Source organism: Miniopterus schreibersii (assembly GCF_964146895.1).
Source record: "Miniopterus schreibersii genome assembly, chromosome: 14".
NCBI classification, from domain to species: Eukaryota; Metazoa; Chordata; class Mammalia; order Chiroptera; family Miniopteridae; genus Miniopterus; species Miniopterus schreibersii.
In genome coordinates this window covers 17,949,861-17,968,321 of record NC_138114.1, presented here as the reverse complement: position 1 = coordinate 17,968,321, position 18,461 = coordinate 17,949,861, and the positions used below count along the sequence as shown (strand labels likewise).

Sequence of the window (18,461 nt, the reverse complement as noted above, 5' to 3'; positions counted from 1 at the left end):
CTCTCATGGGGGTGACTCTCTGTGGAGGGGAAGAGGGGCCACAGCAGGGACTGAGACTGGCCGCACCATCCCCAGTGTGAACTTAGGAGGTGTGCAGGCCCTGGGTCTCCACTTTCATATTTGTAATGTGAGGGGGGGCATCTTCATTTCTGCCCTGGAGCGGCCCTCGCCCACACACCCGAGGAGGCTGTTCAGCACGCACACCTTGCATCTCTGTACCGATGAAAAGTGGAAACAACCGGGTGTCCACCCAGAGGGGAATGCTAGGTAGATGGTGATTAGCCACATCATGAGTGTCATCCAACAGTTCTTAAAGGCTAAGTGGGCTGCCCGGTGGGCGTGGCTCAGGGGTTGAGCATCGATTGGGATCCAGGAGGTCACAGTTCGATTCCTGCTCAGGGCACATGCCCAGGATTCGGGCTCGATCCCCAGTAGGGGGCGTGCAGGAGGCAGCCGATCAATGACTCTCATCACTGATGTTTCTCTCTCTCCCTCTCCCTTTCTCTCTCTGAAATCAATAAAAACACATTTAAAAAAAAAAGGCTAAGTGGGTTGACACAGAAAGGTGTCTGGCTGTATCTTTAAGTGAAAATGAGCATTGCAAAATGATACATACAGCGTAAATCATTTATGTAAAAATAAACTATACAGTCTCTAAACATATTTAAGCACAGGAGAAGGTTGGGAAAGATTTTACATTATCTTTGAGGCTGCCTCTGAGGAAGGGAGGGGATTAAAAGGGTGGTCAAAAAGGACTTAAACTGCACCCTCTGGAGCCCTTGCCCCAGTTCCTGCAATGTCCCAGCTCCCAGACCCCCCACCGGACAGGATGGAATTGCTAACCCCAGGGCCAAGGACATGCTGCACGGCTGGCCTCCTGGGGGGAGTTCTGAGTGCTCGTGAACAACCAACTTCCCATCCACTGATGGTCAAATTGTTCCAACCTCCATTTATGAATCCCCCCCCCCCCAAGGGCTAGGCCCAACCTGGCATCCCACCTTCCCAGCAACAGGGTGAGTATTAGAGCCAGGCCACAGACTGCCAAGAACCGAGGGGGGTCTGAGATTTTACTCTACTCGCAAGCTAGCAGTCAGCCTGCCAGGTCCATAAATGCTGGCAGAAGACACGAGACTTCTGGAACAAAAACAAAGGACTTACTACTTCAGGCAAAAGAGGTGACATGAGCTCCATGTTCGTACTGTCTCCCCTGTCCCCTTGTCCTACAAGCCAGTCAGGAGGCATTCCCAGGTGGATGTTGTGCCTCTGGTGGGCTTGGGTTACAGCTGAGGAACCCTGAGATTAGGAAACGCCCAATTTATAAGGGGCTGCTAGCAAACCTGCCCAACATTTGCCCTGGAGAGAGACATTGTTTTTATTACCCTGGAAAGGAAACAAATCTGCCTTCTGTTCTAGAGGGGAAATTATTTCTATACTCCCAGAATGCTTGCTAAACAAACCTCCTGGAAAAGATAGACGAGACCTGGCCGGTGTTGCTCAGTGGTTAGAGCATTGGCCCAGGCATCAAAGGGTCTCATGTTCGATTACCAGTCAAGGGCATGTATCCCTGGTCCTGCAACCAATCTCTCTCTCTTTCTCTCTCTCTCTCTCCCCCTCCCTCCCTTCCATTCCCTCTAAAAATCAGTGGAAAAAGTGTTCTCGGGTAAGGATTTAAAAAAAAAAAGATAAAGGAGAACAAAAGCTGTCACAAGACTTGCAGAGATTCCAGAGGCCTTGGAGAAATTATCTCCCAACATTGACAGGCTGGAGAAGTGAGGCACTGAGAAGCTGAGTCACTTCCCCAAGGTCACAAGATAGACATAGAAGAGCTGGGGTTACCCAGGTCATCTGACCCCAAAGCCCTCGCTTTTTGCTCCCTGCCTCCAGAGTGGGCTGCTGATCTAGCCTGGGACCCAAAGAACCACAGACAATATTGCTTCAGGGGGAAACCCCTCTGAGTTCCCAAGGAAGACCATAGAAGAACTGTGGGGAAGAGCCTGTCTGTAGCTTGGGGACCAAGTGCGGCCCATCCATGCCTGGCCTGACACCATCCCACCTCCACCCCCAGGATGAGAAGAGAAAATGTCTCCTGTGACCCCTGGGTGATGCCAGAGAGGAGCTGAAAATAAGGACCCAGCTTCTGAAGACGGGATAAATGCCCTTTTCTTTTGCAGAAAGGAAAAAATGTCATGTCATTCCATATTTACTTAAATGTGAAATTTATTTATGGCGCAGAAAGAGTTGGTGTTGGCTTTCAGTGCCCGACCAGGAAATGGCCTGGACTTGTTCTTGTCTCCTGTCCCCTGGTGACCCGATCTGCTATTTCAGAGCTGGAGGCTGGATCCGGTCCCCTGGTGCTCAGGCCTCCCCTGACCCACCTCCTAGTCTCTGGAGCCCACCACTCCCTTCTGGAGAACGGGCAGAGAGGGGCCAAGTCTGTCATTGGGGATCCTCTATGGTTTAAGATCCCCATCTTAAAATGGGGACACATATGCCTGCCTCTCATCTCCCTCATTGATAAAAAGCAATTAATAGTAGTAGTAATAATAATAATAATAATAATAATAATAATAATGGCTTCTAACATAGTGAGTTGCTAATATGTGCATCTATGAGGTATTAGGATTCTTACTTTCAGATAGGGAAATTGGGGTTCAGGGACATTGTAAAAATTGTCCACTGTCACATACACACCCTTGAAGAATGTCTGCCTCCTGTCACATTGCCCCTCCCGAATTCTTTCTGGCCACCAAGGAAGACCCATCTCCAACATCTGCTCCTTCGAGCTCTATTGGGTTGCACAAGGTTTATATATCCAGAGGCTTGTGCAGGGCTGGGGCTGGGGTCTCGTCCTGCAGAGAGCAAGCCCCTGCCCAGGAGCAGCTCTATCTAAGACCCTTTCGCGTTGTTTATCTCACTTTAACCTCATAGCAGCTCTGAGGGAACGGGAGTGTGATCTCAACTTTACAGATGAGGAAACTGAGTGTTGCATGTCCAGGCCTTTTGGCTGGTGGGGGTCATGGGTGGGATTAGAACACAGGTCCTGCTCTCTAGGTCTGGCCTCTTGACTCCCACCATAAAGTCTCTGAACCAGCACATGTGACAGGACCTTCCTTTCCCTATGCAGTGTGGAGACAATCCCCGGCTCCTTGACATCTGAGATTCTCAGGGTTTCTTAGTTCCCTCCAGTTGAACTCTATGCTGCTAGTTTGGAAAGGCCCAGAAAGAATCAGTGATGTGCCTGAGTCACCCAGAGAGTCACAGCAGGGCCAGGACAAGGTCGGAGGGGCCTGCCTTCGAGCCAGCGCTCTGCCACCCACACCTGGTGGCATAAGCCTGTGTGGGGAGGCGATGGTGGTGGGTGGGCGGAGGAGGCTGAGAATATGTTCTCCCCCGAGTGAGACCCGGCCTGGGTACATCCCAAATAAGCTCCCACGGCCGACTGAAATGACAGGGTGGGGTGGTAGGGAAGCGGGGCAGGGCGGGAGGACAGGAGAGCAGGAAGAGGCAGGCCTGACGCCCACACTTTCCTGCCCTGTGCTGTTGGCAGCTGTGGAGACGGACGCTTGCAGCGAAGGGAGCCTGGGAGCTGCGGGGTGGGCTGGGCTCCCATCCGGGGAAAGCCTACCTGAGCCGAGGCTGGCAGGCAGTGTCCGGGGGCAGGGTGGGGATGACCCTAGGGATGTCCTGCACCCCCCAAGGCAAGGTGATAAGCTAGACTCTTCCGGACCCTCGCCCTTCAGCTCTCAGTGTCACCTTCCCAGGAAGGCCCCCATGGCCCGGCTGTGCGGAGCAGCCCCGTCCCCACCCCCATCTGCTGGGTGCTGGTTATGCCTGGCGACTATTGGTTATCTGCTTTATTTCAGATTTATCGCCCCAGACCACCAACCTGGGAGCCCCCCAGAGTCCAGGCCTTGCTGGTCTACTTCACTTCCAGCGCAGGCCGTGTGCAGCGGGGCTTGGTCCCCATGGGCGGGGCCCACAATTTCCGCAGGACTCACTTGCTCATTCGATGGCAGGATAGCAGAATGAGAGACTTGTCCTGTGGCCCCAAAGCAGAGGGCCTCCAGGGGAGGGTGGGCCTAGGTTTTACGAGAGCCCAGTCAGGGCCAGACCCGTCCCCCCAGAGCCCACCAGGCGGCCACACCGAGCCCACCCGGCGGCTCCCACCCTCACTCAGTCACAGGCATCGGGTACAGACCAGGCCCGGGTACATCCCTTGAGGGAACAGCCACGATTTCTATTTGGCCCCCTGGAGGGAGGCTCACCCTGCCACGATTTCTATTTGGCCCCCTGGAGGGAGGCTCACCCAGTTAAGTGTTGGGGGGACTCATGGGACTCTGACGGAGACTGGGGGTTCCTACGACTAGGAGAAGCTGCCTTCTGGTGACTCAGAAGCATGGGCAGAGCTCTCCGGAGAGCTTGGGCTGTGTCCCCTTGGCTGGAGGCGCTGGAGGATGGGGAAGCTGGTTGCTGAAGGCAGGAGCCCCCGCAGTGGCACCGACGGACCCTGAAGGATGCAAGGGTTAGCGGCAGGCTCTGTGCAGCACCAACCCTCAGGCCCATGCTCAAAGATTATTGAGCGAGGTTAACATCGACAGCGACCGTGCTGATACCGTGTGCCCTGGACGTGATGTGACGCGGAGGGCACTTTGCTGCAATGCTCTCCCCCCACCCCACGTGGGAGGACCTATGGAGCAGCAAGTGAGAAGAGGAAAGCCAGTGGCCAACAAACATTTGAACAGATGCTCCGCCTCATCAGAGTTCAGGAAGATGAACGTTTAAGCAACAAACAGGCAAGAATTTAAAACAAGCAGCGCTACTCTGCGATACCGGGGGCATCCGAGATGCCCAGCTACGCGGTTGTGGGCATGTTGCGTTGCCCTTTTGGAAAGTAATCTAACATTTTCTTCTAAAACAGGAAATAAGAAATACACACTTACTTTAAGCCCAGCAGCCCCAACATCAACACGTTTCTATAGGAAGACAAGCACCCACCGATAGGATGTATAAAAAGGAGTGGTTTTGTGATATTGCTTGAAATCGTGAAAAACCCTAAGTATACGAACAGCTCTTTCTCTATATGAGAGACGGTTGAGTCAACATCGGTAGGTTCCTGCTGTTGTGTATTAGGCACGTGTTACAAAGAATAGATCGGGTAGAGTTCCACCAGCTGGAGGGCAGGGCACATAGGGCTACGTTTAGAAGGCACGCTGCACAGCTGATGTGAAACCGGCCCGCCGTTGCAGGACGTTCAGTGTCCCCTGTCCCTTCATGGCAATAGAGTTTCACAGCAGTCCCCCCCCACCCCTCACCCCCATCATTGTCACAGAAATAACAGAAAAGCAGTGACACATTTCCAAATATTCCAGACTGAGAACCCCTGAGATGGTGAGGCCTGGTACTTTTTTTTTTGAAACAAGCAATAGAAAGACCGTAGCTGTGTAAGGTGCTTGGACCTGGGACCTGGGCAGGCAGGGAAGGGCCCAGAGCTGATGGGGACCAGGGGTGGAGAGAGCCCTATGCCTTTCTCCATCTTTGTGTGAATTCATCAGGTAAATGAGCACATGCCACTCTTATAATTACCAAAATCAATCAAGAGGAAAAGATTTTAAAAGAAAAATGATGAAAGAACAAAAAAAGGAAGGAAGGAAGGAAGGAAGGAAGGAAGGAAGGAAGGAAGGAAGGAAGGAAGGAAGGAAGGAAGAAGGGAGGGAGGGAGGGAGGGAGGGAGGGAGGGAGGGAGGGAGGGAGGGAGGAAGGAAGGAAGGAAGGAAGGAAGGAAGGAAGGAAGGAAGGAAGGAAGGAAGGAAGGGAGGAAGGGCTGCTCTGGAGACCACAGTCCCCAATCCGTAGCACTACATACAGCCCCCCACCCTCAGGGCAGCAACATGGGGTGACCTGGAGCAACACCTGCCAGGACCTCCCTGGCCACACAGAGCTGGCACCCTCCCTCCGGCCGGCGGCCGGCCCTCTGCTCGCCACAGAGGCCCCTTTCTCTGCCGCCTGTTTGTGTTGGTATCTGCGCCCCTCCACGGGCAGCCTCGGGCCTCGCTGGCGGCTGCAGGGCAGGCTCCTGCCCGCTCCTGAAGCCTTGCTTTATGGACCCAGAGACCCGCCGGCCGGTGCACCAGCAGGCCCTGGAAGCGTCTGTTTCCACCTCCTGCTACATGCCCGCCCCAGCCCTGCCTCCAGGAGGGAACACACAGCCCCTGTTCTCCCGCGGCCCCTGGCATAAATCACTGCTCCTTGGCCTGGGCAGCACGGCCAGGGCCCTGCAGCCTGCATCACAGGCGTCCTTGACACCCTGCGGGCTGGAAACCAAGCCCAGCGCCTCCCCTCCACGGGTCCACATGGAGCTCCGGGGAGACTGAGCCAGGAGCCCCTGGGCTGCACCCCAAGGCCCCCGTGGGGACAGTTCCATTTCTCATTTTTAAAACACTGCCTGTATTTAAGCGGGCCCTGCCTTGTTCCGGCCACAAGGACTCATAGATGCAACCAGCATAAATTAAGGCAAGGACAAGATGCTCATAATGATTTTGCTACAGAAGTTTTTAGTATAGTTTAAAACTGAAACATTAGAAGCCACCTAAATGTCCAACAATAGGAGACTGGTAAGTAAATTACAACCTAGTCACACAATTGAATATTATGCAGCCATAAAAACTGCAATTACAACTACAGAACCTAATTTATTTACGAATAGCTTATTTCTAGAACCTAATGCCATATTTGCATATATGTGACTAAGGGTATTTTTCTAGAAAGAAAGCTAATGAGCTTCTTGAAATTACTGTGGCCCCCAAGAAATTAAGAGTCACTGCCCCATAGAAAGGTATATCATGCACAGCAGGACGCTTATGCTGTATATCAACTGTATGTGTTAGAAGCCCCACTTCTATGCTTATGTGTAGCCTGGGAGGCTGTGCCACAAAACCCAGTCTCCTCATCTCTGAGCAATGAAATTGTAACTGATTTTTTCTGTGTTTTTCTACCAACATAAGCTACACCCTCATCATGGTGAGCTATGGCTGTGGCTGTACATTTTCTAGCAACCAAAGGAAAGACAGAAGTGTGGCCAGTTATCGATCCCTAATGCCCCTAGAAGAAAACTAAGTGACTGCTTTTGGTGTTAGCAAGGGTAGAGTTCTCTGGAGAGGCGGGTGGCATGGGGAGGGAGTTGTTTTATAGAGAGTGTGCGATGGGTCCCCTCTTGCTCCCTGAGGATGGGGTGCAGGACGGTCTCAGTGTGGGGCAGAGGGTTCTGCAAGTGTCAACGGTCTGTCCAGGGGATGCCTTGCAGCCCCTCTCTGCTGGCTACATTCAGGAAAGAAGCTAACTCCATCCCGCCCAGTAGGGTGGGGTGAGATGGGGTCCGAAACTCTCACAAGGAGAGGCAGGGACACCTACCAAAGAGCAGCCGTTCATGGTGGACTTTCTGGCACAAGTAGCAGAGTGCTTGGGGGTTACTGACACAGAATACACAGAAAGCTATTTACGGCATCCAAGGGAGCAGGTATCACTAGCAGACAAGAGGCTTCAGCTGTCAACTATGAATAAATATTTAAATAGTGAGGAGTTCCTGACAGGCCCTAAGAGGTTCCCAGCACACGGGGGAGAGAGGGAGACAGTCAGGCTGCCAGCTCCTGCTGAGATTCTCCAGTCGGGGCAAACGGAAAATCAGTAATAAATAATGGAAAATCAGTAATAACAATAGCAACAACGAAACAATAGTAGCGAAAATTGTATGCTGTGACAATTGTCACAAAACCACCAATATTCTTGTCTATTGCTGAGTAACAGATCACCCCCAAACCTAGTGGCTTAAAGCAACAACAATTATTTTATTCTCTCTCATGACTTCTGTGGGCCAGGAAACCAAGGGCAGGCTCAGCCGGACGGTCCTGGCTCAGGATCTCATGAGGTTGCAATCAGCCGGAGCTTGGTGTCACAACATCATGAGACTGGGGCAGCTGAGGGGAGTAGCTCTCTCTCCTTAGGGCATTGCCATGTGTTTTCCATGTGTGATATTTTGGGCTTCCTAACAGCGTGAGAGCTTCAGAACAGTCGGCCTGCTCAGGCTCTAAGCCCAAGCGTTCCAGCTAACCAGGCAGGAGCTGCATCATGTTTTATGGGGCAGTGTTGGAAGTCACTGGTGTAACTTCTGTTGCATTCTATTGGTCATGAGCAAGCCCCAGGTCCATCAGGTTCAAGGAGAGAGGACATAGACCTCATCTCTCAATGGGAAGAGTGTCAAGGTAGCTCAATAGCATGCAGATTGAGAAACGTTGCCACTGTCTTTGGAAGACATCATGTTCCACATGGAGTCATCACCAATATCCAGGGCGGGCAAGACAAACTGAGGCTGATGGAAGCCCTATGACCTTCAACCCTTGTACATTTGACATTTACACCCATGGACTACTTTTAGCTACACAAAATTCACCCATTTCATGCTTCGGTTGACCCACAAACACTTTGAGCTATGATGGCACAGGGACTCGGAGTGTCAGCCAACAGATGAACTTGGCAGTGGCCTTCTTTGTCTGAGTTTTGGGCAATTCTTTGAATACATCATTGAGTATTACCCATATTACCTGATTTTTTAAAAAATGAGGGGAGCCCTAGACAGTCTGGCTAAGTGGTTAGAGTGTCAGACCACGGACTGAAGGGTCCCAGGTTCGATTCCAGTCAAGGGCATGTACCTAGGTTGCAGGCTCGATCCCAGCCCCGGTGGGGGCACATGCAGGAGGCAACCAGTCTATGTGTCTCTCTCACATCGATGTTTCTCTCTCTCTCTCCCTTCTACTCTCTCTGAAAAGCAATAGAAAAAATATCCTCGGGGTGAGGAAAATAATAAATAAATAAATAAATTCTTTTAAAAAATAAAAATAAATGAAAATTTTAAAAATGAGTGGAAAACAGAGAAGTTGAACCTGCTGATGGGAATAGTGAGAATGATGTGGGCTCGCACCCGAGACAGTGGCAGCAACGGGATCCAGAGGGGCTCTCATTGGCCTGAGCTGGATGGTGATGGGTCTTGAGCCAGTTGGCCGTTTGTTCTCTTGTGAAGTAAAAGAACAGCAACGAAAGAACGAAATGAGAGAACGTGTGCGACTAAAGCATTTCTGGCTGAACGATGCCACGTCTGAGAGATGCTTTGCAGGATTCCAGCGACCAAGCAAAAGTACATATTGTGGGGAGGGGCCAGACTGGCCATGAGGCAGGGAGGTTCATCATACCAGGTTTGAACATTTTCATAATAAAAAGTAAAAACATATATTAAATGTTGAAAATACTGTACACTGTTGAGCTTTGTATCTAAAAGTCGAACTGTGATTAGGTGTAATTAAATTCCTGGAAATGCCCCTCTCCATAACTGATCCTGTGATTTTTATAAGGACTATCAGGGCCGTATTTATACAGAGCTCAGTAACCATCTGTATTGACATGCTTAATTCCATTGTGCAAACAATGCAGAATTTTCCTTGCAAGAAGAGTGTATCATATATGTGCAACAACAAAAAATAATAATCCCAGTCCCTGAATTCAGAGCTCTTGAAGCAATGAGGAATTGTTCACAGAAATAGCGGGGGTTAGCAGTAGGAGCAGGAATGTTGTGTATGATTGAAATTTTTTTACCATTAAATGTGTCCATTTTTTAAGTTAATTTATTTATTTAGAGTAAAGAAAAGCTGTTAAGCAAGCACTATTGGCTGTTCCTCTCTTTTTCCTGTAATATGTCTTTCCTACCTTCGAACTAGTTTTGTCTGCCAAGGGAGCAGGTATCACTAGCAAACAAGCAGCAGGCATCAAAAATTGAGATAGTAATAGAAGAGTCGATTTAAATGCAATGAACTCTGGCCTTTAGCTTAATACCACCACCACCCTACCCCTGACACACACACACACCCTGCTTCTCGGCACCACTTCTCACGTGAAAAACCCCCTTTGCTGGGTTTCAATCCCTGGACGTCTCCCAGGTGTGGATGGGAGAGGCCAGCCTAACGCAATGGCTGGCGCGCCATCTGGTGGCGGTTTGTGGAAGTAAGTGCACAGGCCTTGTTCTTTTCTGAGCTCACAGAAGCCAAGTTCGAGCTTCCACTAGAGGTCACAAACGGGTACCCCACAGGCCGAGCCTGGCTTATAGATGTCCTGCCTACAAATGTACAGAAGTATGGATCACAATGTTTAAAAATGTTTTGAATATGTTGCCAACATTTAAAAATATGGATTTTTTACATAAAAATTCAGATCTCTGGTTCTTTTGAAAACCAGATCTGATGATGACGGAGGCTGAGGTCTGTCTGGCCTCTACTGTGGCCACTTTTGTTTATGTTCAGTTTGCCCTACACAAGATCCCTGTAGCGTGTTGAATGGTGTCTCCCAAATATTCATGTCCTCCCTGAAACTCAGAATGTGGCCTTACTTGGAAATAGGGTCTTGGCAGATGTAATAAGTTAAGGGTCTTGAGATAAATTCATCTTGGATTTAGGGTGGGCTCTAAATCCAATGACTGGTGTCCTTATAAGAAGAGGAGAAGACACAGAGAGACATAGAGGAGAATGCCATGTGTAAACGGAAACAGATTGGAGTGATGTGTCTACAAGCCAAGGAATGCCAAGGGTTGCTGGCAACCACCTCGGAGCTGCCAGAAGTAACTAACCCCACTGACATTTTTTTAAAAATATTTTTTTATCGATTTCAGAGAGAGGAATGGAGAGGGAGAGGGAGAGGGACAGAAATATCAATGATGAGAGAGTTGTCATTGATCAGATGCCTCCTGCAAGCCCCTGACCCGGGATCGAGCCCACAACCCAGGCATGTGCCCTGACGAGGAACTGAACTGCGATCTCCTGGATCCTAGGTCAATGTTCATCCGCTGAGCCACGCCCGGCAGGGCCCTGCTGACATTTTAATTTTGGATTTTTGGTCTCCAGAACTGTGAGAAAATTAATTTCTGTTGTGTTAAGCTACTCAATTGGTGGTAATTTTTTACAGCAGCCCTCAGAGATTAATATACAATCCTCAAGGATCCTCACATTTTTACAACATCCCGCAAATAGGACTCTGCTCTAAAGCTCCAGGGATGGAGAGCTCACTACCTGTCATCTGTGTAACGGACTATTGAAAGCTCTTTCTGCTAAACCAATACATAATACAAACAACATAAAATCAGGTTAGAGTCTATAAAGAGCAGGAGAAGCCCTGCTGGTTGTGGGGTCAGGGAAGGGTTCTCAGTCCTTAAAGGATGTATCTGATCAAAACAAGAAGAGACAGGTGTGGTAGTAGGCATGTTTCAGGTGACAGAGCAAGGAAAGGCCCAGAAGTAGTAAAGCGTGGGCCATATATAGAAACACTTGTTCATTCCCTCTATGAATATGTATCCGCTGAGCAGTGAAAGTTGTGAGCTTAGCTGAAATGGAGGTGTATGGCTGGGTGGGATCAGTAGGTTGGAATTAAGAGTGAAGAATCTAAATCTTAAAAAATCCTGGGCTCTTGGGGGAGGGGGGCAGAATGGGGACATCTGTAATAGTGTGAGCAACAAAAATAAAGAAAATTAAAATCCTGGGCCCTCAAGCATGCTACGTAGAGTATGTGACATTTATTCACATCCCCATGTTTTTTTCTTCAAGCTAAACTACTCCACTCTCGTCTTGTATAGAGGACTGTTGGTTTTGCATCTTTCCAGGAAGCTTCCCTGTGTCCCTTCCTGTGGTAACAGGCCCCTGCGCTGGCGGCAAGGGTGGCTATGTGATCCCAGCTGGCCGCTCCCAGCACCCCATCCACCTGGCAGCGGTAATGGGTCCAGTCTCAGCCCTTCCCTGAGGCTGATATATAGACTCTGGAGCAAGCAGTGCTCTCTCTCTGCTGGAGCAGCTGTTCCATGTCACATGGAGAAGGCCCATCAGGAGTTGAAAAGAATGAGGCCAATGGGTAAAAAGAAACAGAGTAAAGTGGAGATGAGAGATGGCCAGCAGGGGCAGAATCCTGGGGCATTAACCTCACAGTTGCCGTCCCTGAGGCCCTGGTTCCTGGACTTCTTCCTTCACTTCCAAGAGCTGTCCCAATAATATCTTCTCCCTTTATAAGAGCCAATAAATTCCTTCTCTGTCTAGGTCAGGCGGAGTTGGGCTTCTGTCACTCACAACCAAAGGGTCCTGGATGACATGGTTCTGTTTCCCAAACCCGCCTCTGTTGACGAAGCAGCCAGTGAGAGCAGAGGCAGAGGATGCCCATCTAGGCGAGCAGCCCCCCCCTTTCAGAAAGGTTACCCCTGTGCACTTCCTGGTGAGCCTGTGAGCACCTGGGGCTGTTAGGGTGAAATTCAGAAAGCACAGGGGTGTGAATCCAAGTGAAATTCAGAGAAGGGCAGAGAAGACAAATGGGAGCCTCTCTGTGATATTTCTGCCCCCAAAATGCACACTTCCACCCTTACAGGGTCATTCCTTTGGGTTAGGTTCCTTTTGAAATGTAAATATTAGCCGGGAGAGCAGTTCAGGAGGCAGAAAGTAGGCCAAGTTGCCCAAAAATCAATATACTTTAAACGATGAGCCAATTTATGAAATTAACAAAATTACCAAAAACTTGTTTCTTTTAACTAAATATAAAGTTTTCAGCAATTCATATAAAATGTTGACATTCTGGTTTCCAACAAGAAACAGTTGAGATATGTTGGCTTGGAAGCTATTTGCAGAAAGGTTCTACAGGAAAAGGTAAAACTGTTCAAGTAACTCAAGAGAGGTAAATCTCTAATGGCAATAAACAGCACCAGGAGTGATGATAAACATTTCAGACAAGAGTGATGTCAGGGCTTAATTGGGAAAAGATACCAGGATTCAGGGTTACAGATGTGAAAAAACATATCTGTGCCCCCAAGGAAATTGAGCAGGGAAGAACCCTGTCCGAGAACACAGGTCTACATAGGCCAGTGAGAACAGAGGTAGCTTGGTCCTCTCTGCCTGAGGTCGGAGGGAGACTTAATGTTTGAGCTGGATTCCTAAGGATGTGTAGGAGTTCACCAGGTAAAGAAGGAAAATGAAGAACTTTTTTAGGTGGGGACACAGCCCAAGTTAAGGCTCTGCGACACAGGAGGTGGGAAGGAAAGAGAAAATGCCAGTGAGGAGTGTGGGGCCAAATCTCCAGTCTTCCAAAAAGCCAGTCAAAAGAAACTTAAGGTTTACCCTGGAGGAAATAGGGAGCCACTGAGGGTTTTATGTAGAGGAAGGAAATTGCCCTGTCTTCATGGCAGTTGTGACAAAGATGGTCCAGGAATGCTAGAAAGGAGGGGGCTAGAAGACCAGGCCAGAGGCTGCTGCAGTTGCCCAAGTGATCGATGAACAGGGCTGAGTTGGAATTTGGAATTCATTCATTCAACAGATAGTTATTGGTCATCACCTGACTAGGGGCAGGCACTAGCCCAGGCAATTCAGCAGTGGGTAGAGAAGTTGGGTGACCAGGAAGGAGAGCATTCCAGACAGAAGGAACAGAATGTGGGGGTCCTACAGTGGGAAAGATTTAGGCTCTTTTCAGGCACAGAAGGAAGATCAGTGTGGCTAGCCCCTCATAACTGTGAATTTGGGAGAGGCTGAAGCCGAGGTTGCAGTGGAGCTGGGGCCAGTCCTGCAGGACGTTGCCCTACCACATTTACCTCTGTCCTTCAAGGCCCAGTGCAAATGCCACCTCTACCAGGAAGCCTCCCCTGATCACTGGCAGTCAGATTTGTCTTCCTCTCAGCTCCTTGCCACTGTTACTAGGACAACTGTTGGAGTGGTTTCTCACCCAGAGTGGACACTCTGTAATGGTTGTTGAGTGAATGTTTAAAAGAGGGGGGGAAAAAGAGTGGTGTGAGGGAGGCAGTGCAGAGAGAGGGGAGAAGGCATAGCAGAGAAGTGGGAAAGCTGGTGGCCTGAGGGGAGCAGGGTTGGGGCAGGATAGTAAGAAGCTAGGAGAATCCCTGGGCAAGTGGAATGGGGAAACTGACACAAGAAAATTAAACAAGTCCAAACAATTTGGGCAGCTTACAGCCAAGACTTTATCTTCCCCGACCAAGGACACTTGAGAGCAAATGGTTTATACTCTCCTTCCTGACCAGAGAATACATAGCTTAAATCACCCTGCCTGGGAAAAGAGAGAACAAAGACCCAATTAATGCCATTTGTGTCAGCTAAACCCAAAAACAGATAAAGCTGGGAACAAATAACAAAAACCCCATTAAAGCCAGACAGACCTAAGATAAAAGTAAAACAATAAAACAGACCAAAAAATAATCCAAAAATCCCCTATACATTCATTTTGATGCATCAGCATATTTAAAAGGCACCTGGAAAGCTGATGAATATTCTACTGAAACTCTCACCTAAAATTCTCACCTGCAGGAAAAAAAAAAAAGGTAAAATGCCCTCAGGACAAAAACTCAGGGTGGGCTCACTCTAGAGCACACTCATGGCCCTTCCCAGGCATGAACTTTTTATTTCTAAGAGTCCCCACAAGACTTGCAACCAGGGGAGCAGTGGGCAGTGGCAGCTCGACCGGTGCTCACCTCCTAATCCTGTCTCCAAGGCCTCCTTTTTCTCTGACTTCACAGTGAGCTAAAGCAGCCCCCCTTGGCTCACTTCTTTCCTATAATGTTTCTAGAGAGCCAAAGCAGAGCACCGCCTAGGCTCTCCTGACTGTTTCTTCTACCCTAAGCCCTTCCTTGTTTCACTGTCCCCAGCTTTAAGAAACATGCTCTCAAGCCCTCCTGGATTTGGGTGTGAAATCTTTCCTGCACGAAGTCAAGAGCCCACACGCTACAGGCCAGCCTCAGGCAGACCCTCTCCGGGCCGGTCTCTGTCCTGCAGCAGGGTCAGCCTGGGCAATAGTCAAGATGGTGTTTTTCTGACTTCAGGTGACAACAATTTAGTGAGCACAGAACCAGCATTTCTTAATAAATAAAATTATAATATTAGACTCAGACTGCATAGTAAGGGTTAACACAGCTTTCACAATGCTTTGTCCTAGTTACACACATCATAAGATCAAATCTTCTTTCTGTGGTCATGGCAAAAAAGTTCAGGACCCTCAGAATTAGGATATAGATTTGGCTCTTGTATCAGAGACCAAAAATAACGATGGCTTAAACAAAATAAACATCTCTGTCTCTCTCCAAAACAGTCTCAGACCTGGCCAGTCCCGGGCTGGACCGTGACCCCAGGGCATGTGAGGCCCAGGCTTCTCCTTCCAGGTTGCTGCACAGACGGGACTGAGCCGCGTGTTCGTGTGCCACCAGTGGGAAGAGGCAGAGGAGAGGGGACCACACAGCCTCTTCTCCTGAGGGCCACAACCAGGGAGTGGTGTCAATCACTTCTGCTCCCACCCCACTGCTCACCAGGGAGTCACCTGGCCACGTGGAGCTGCAAGGGAGCTGGGAAGTGTGGCCTTTGTCTAGCCAGGTGCCCAGCTAGAAAAGGGCATTCTGTTACTAGAGCAGGGGACAGTGGACATGGGGTCCTCCAGTGGCCACTGCTCCAGCCTGTGCTTGAGGCACAGCTTGGGACCAGTTGCCTGGTACACAGGCCCTGGAACCCACGTGCCAGGCCTCCCTCCCCAGGGCAGGGCGGCCCTCCACATTGTGTGTCTTCTCTCTGGGCACCTGGGCTCTCATAACTCCCCTGCTCTTCATGCTCTGTGAGGAGCGAAGAGGTGACCCAGGGGGGTGCAGCCTACAGCCCGGGGCCTGGCACGGAGCAAGCCCTCGGCGAATGAGGCCACGTGCACCCTGGTTCCCCCCAATGCTGCTCCTCGCTCAGTCAAGTGTCACATTCCCCAGGACCCAGGCTAGGAGCTCCCAACACCCAGCAAGTTACAAATACTCTTCATCCCACCTCAAGGGACCCCTCTCTTCTGAAGGATCCTAAAAAAGATTCAACATGCCCTTTACTGACTAGGAGGTTCCTGTGTTGGGGGGTCCCTAAGACCCCCAGGTTCAGCAATTTGCTAGAACTTGCAGGAACCCACGCAGAGTCGCACTCACAGCTGATATCTATTATAGTAAAACAATATTGAGCAAAACCGGCACAGGGAAGGGCTGGAGGACACCGGGCCCAGGCTTGAGAGAGAACCCCTCCCAGTGGAGTCACACAGGGCACCCTTCCTTCCTCCCCATCGTGACACTCGTGGAACGTTTCCTGCTAGGGAAGCTCATTAGAGGCCCAGCGCCAGGGGGTTTATGGGGGCCGGTCAATAGGCAGCCCCTGCCTCACACACCAAAATTGCAGGCTCCCCGAAGGACAGCAGGTGTTCCGCGTAACCATAGTGTTTGCTCAAATGATTTAGGCACAGCGAGCCCCTCTTCTCAGAGCATCATGGCAACCCTCCTGAAGTCCAAGTTCCCAGAGTCCAGCCAAGGGCCAGGCTGGCGAGCGGGCCTTTCAGGGGATGGCTGTCTCAGGCCCACTGTGCTAGCTCTGTTCCCCCCGTTCCCGAAGAAGGCGCACTTGACCTAGGCTTTAAAAGTCAGGAACAATACTGAAAGGACAAAACCCTGCTGGGTTGGATCCAACAACTTCTCCAGCCTTCATCTGAACGTCTCCCCGACTCCCAGTCATAAAGCGCACCCTTTGCACAAGGCATGCCCCTGCCCGAGCATCACAGTTCCCAGCCCTCCTGATTGCCACACAGGCCCTGTCACCTTTCATAATGCACTTACAACCCTGGGAGGGCCCCTTCCTGCACCAGCCAGAGTCACATTCAGATGTGTGTTGTTATGTGTGAGACTGTCTTCCCAACTGGCCTGTGCGGCTCCTGAGGCAGGCTGCCGGACCTCATTTCTCTCTCTGTTCACCCTCTCCACGCCCTGATAAGCAGAGAGACTTGCATCCAACGGGGGCTCAATAAACTCAGCTGTGTGGAATGTCCTATCTCCACAGGCCAAGGATGGTCTAGCTCCAGGCGGGGAGCAGACCGGAGGAGCTCTGACCTCTCTGGGATTTGATGATTCCAGGATTCTGAGCCTGAGGATATCAGATTCAATGCAGCCACCTGAGTCCTGAGCAAGGCAGGCCCTGGAGCCCGGCGTGTGGGCAGAAGGAAGGGAGCAGGAGCAAAACCAAAGAGACCCAGTTAGGTGGAGTCTGGAGCCTGCAGGGCGACAGGTTGCAGGGGGACAAAGCAAGGAGCCCAGCATCGCTCTGGGCACCTGCTCGCTCCTGTGGGGCAGGCCCTCAGCTGGGCTGCAAGTGCACAGGAGCCCTCAGCCCTGGCCCAGGGGCCCTGGCCCAGCGATGTGGGTGCCTCCTGGCCAGCTCTGGGTGTCCCTGGGCAGATACAGTGCACGCTGAGCAGCTGGCCAGCTAGCAGCTGCCAGGTCCTGGGCTGGGCCCCCAGGCAAGGCAAGTGTTGGAGGAGTCAGCTGGGGCCAGATGCCTGGCATGGGTTTGGGGTGGAGGGAAGCTGCCCTGCTTGGCATGTAGTCGTGTCTGTCACTGACCATAAATGTGATTGAGAGGACACGGTGCAGGGAGGGGTCTCCTCCCGCACTAGGGCCTGGGAAGCAAATGTTCAAGAGAAACCACCCATCCCCTCGCTGCGCGGTGGGAATCAGGGAGGGGTGGGAGGGGGAGCAGGAGCCCGACCCGAGGGCCAGCCCAGCCCAGCCCGGAGGGTGAGGCATTGCGTCTCCCGGCTTCTAGAGAAGCAGCGCAAGCAGTCAGATCAGCTCTTCCCATAAGCAGCCTGAGGTAATTTCTAAAAACCGTTCGCTATTCACTTGACCCAGAAAACCCCGCAAAATCATGCAAATCAAGAGGTTCACATCTTCGTGTCTTTTTTCTTTTTTTAACCCTCACCCGAGGATATGTTTTCATTGACTTTTAGAGAGAGAGGAAGGGAGAGGGAGAGACAGAGAGAGAAGCATCGATCAGGTGCCGGACGGGAATCGAACCCACGACCTTTTGGTGTACGGGGCGATGCTCCAATCAACTGAGCCACACCAACCAGGGCTCTTCGTGTTCACTTTAAGAACACTCGTGAAATGCCCAGGCCATCAAGGGTATGCATAGCCGAAAGGCCACCGAGTATCTGAAGGATGTCACTTTCAATAAGTGCCATTGCATCTTTACAATGGTGGAGTTGGTAGGTGTGCCCAGGCCAAACAGTGGGGGCCGGACACAGGGTCGGTGGCCCCAAAAGAGTGCTGAATTTTTGCTGCACGTGCTTAAAAATGCAGACAGCGATGCTGAACTTAAGGGTTTGGATGTCGACTCTCTGGTCATTGAGCACATCCAGGTAAACAAAGCTCCCAAGATACCGTGCAGAACGTACAGGCTCGTAGGAGGATTACCCCTACATGGGCTCTCCCTGCCACATGGAGATGACCCCACTGCAAAAGAGCAGATGGTCCCTAAACCAGAAGAGCACGCTGCACAGAAGAAAAAGGCACCCCAGAAGAAACTGAAGTAACAAAACTTATGGCCCAGGAGTAA

General features: G+C 50.7%; 1 pseudogene across 1 annotated transcript; it reads left to right on the top strand.

The window, feature by feature from the left end:
* Positions 1-10,009: 10,009 nt before the first annotated feature.
* On the top strand, positions 10,010-18,461 carry LOC308567306 (large ribosomal subunit protein uL22 pseudogene; annotated as a pseudogene). The gene is made up of 2 exons: positions 10,010-10,044; positions 17,977-18,461. The product of its transcript is annotated as a large ribosomal subunit protein uL22 pseudogene (transcript).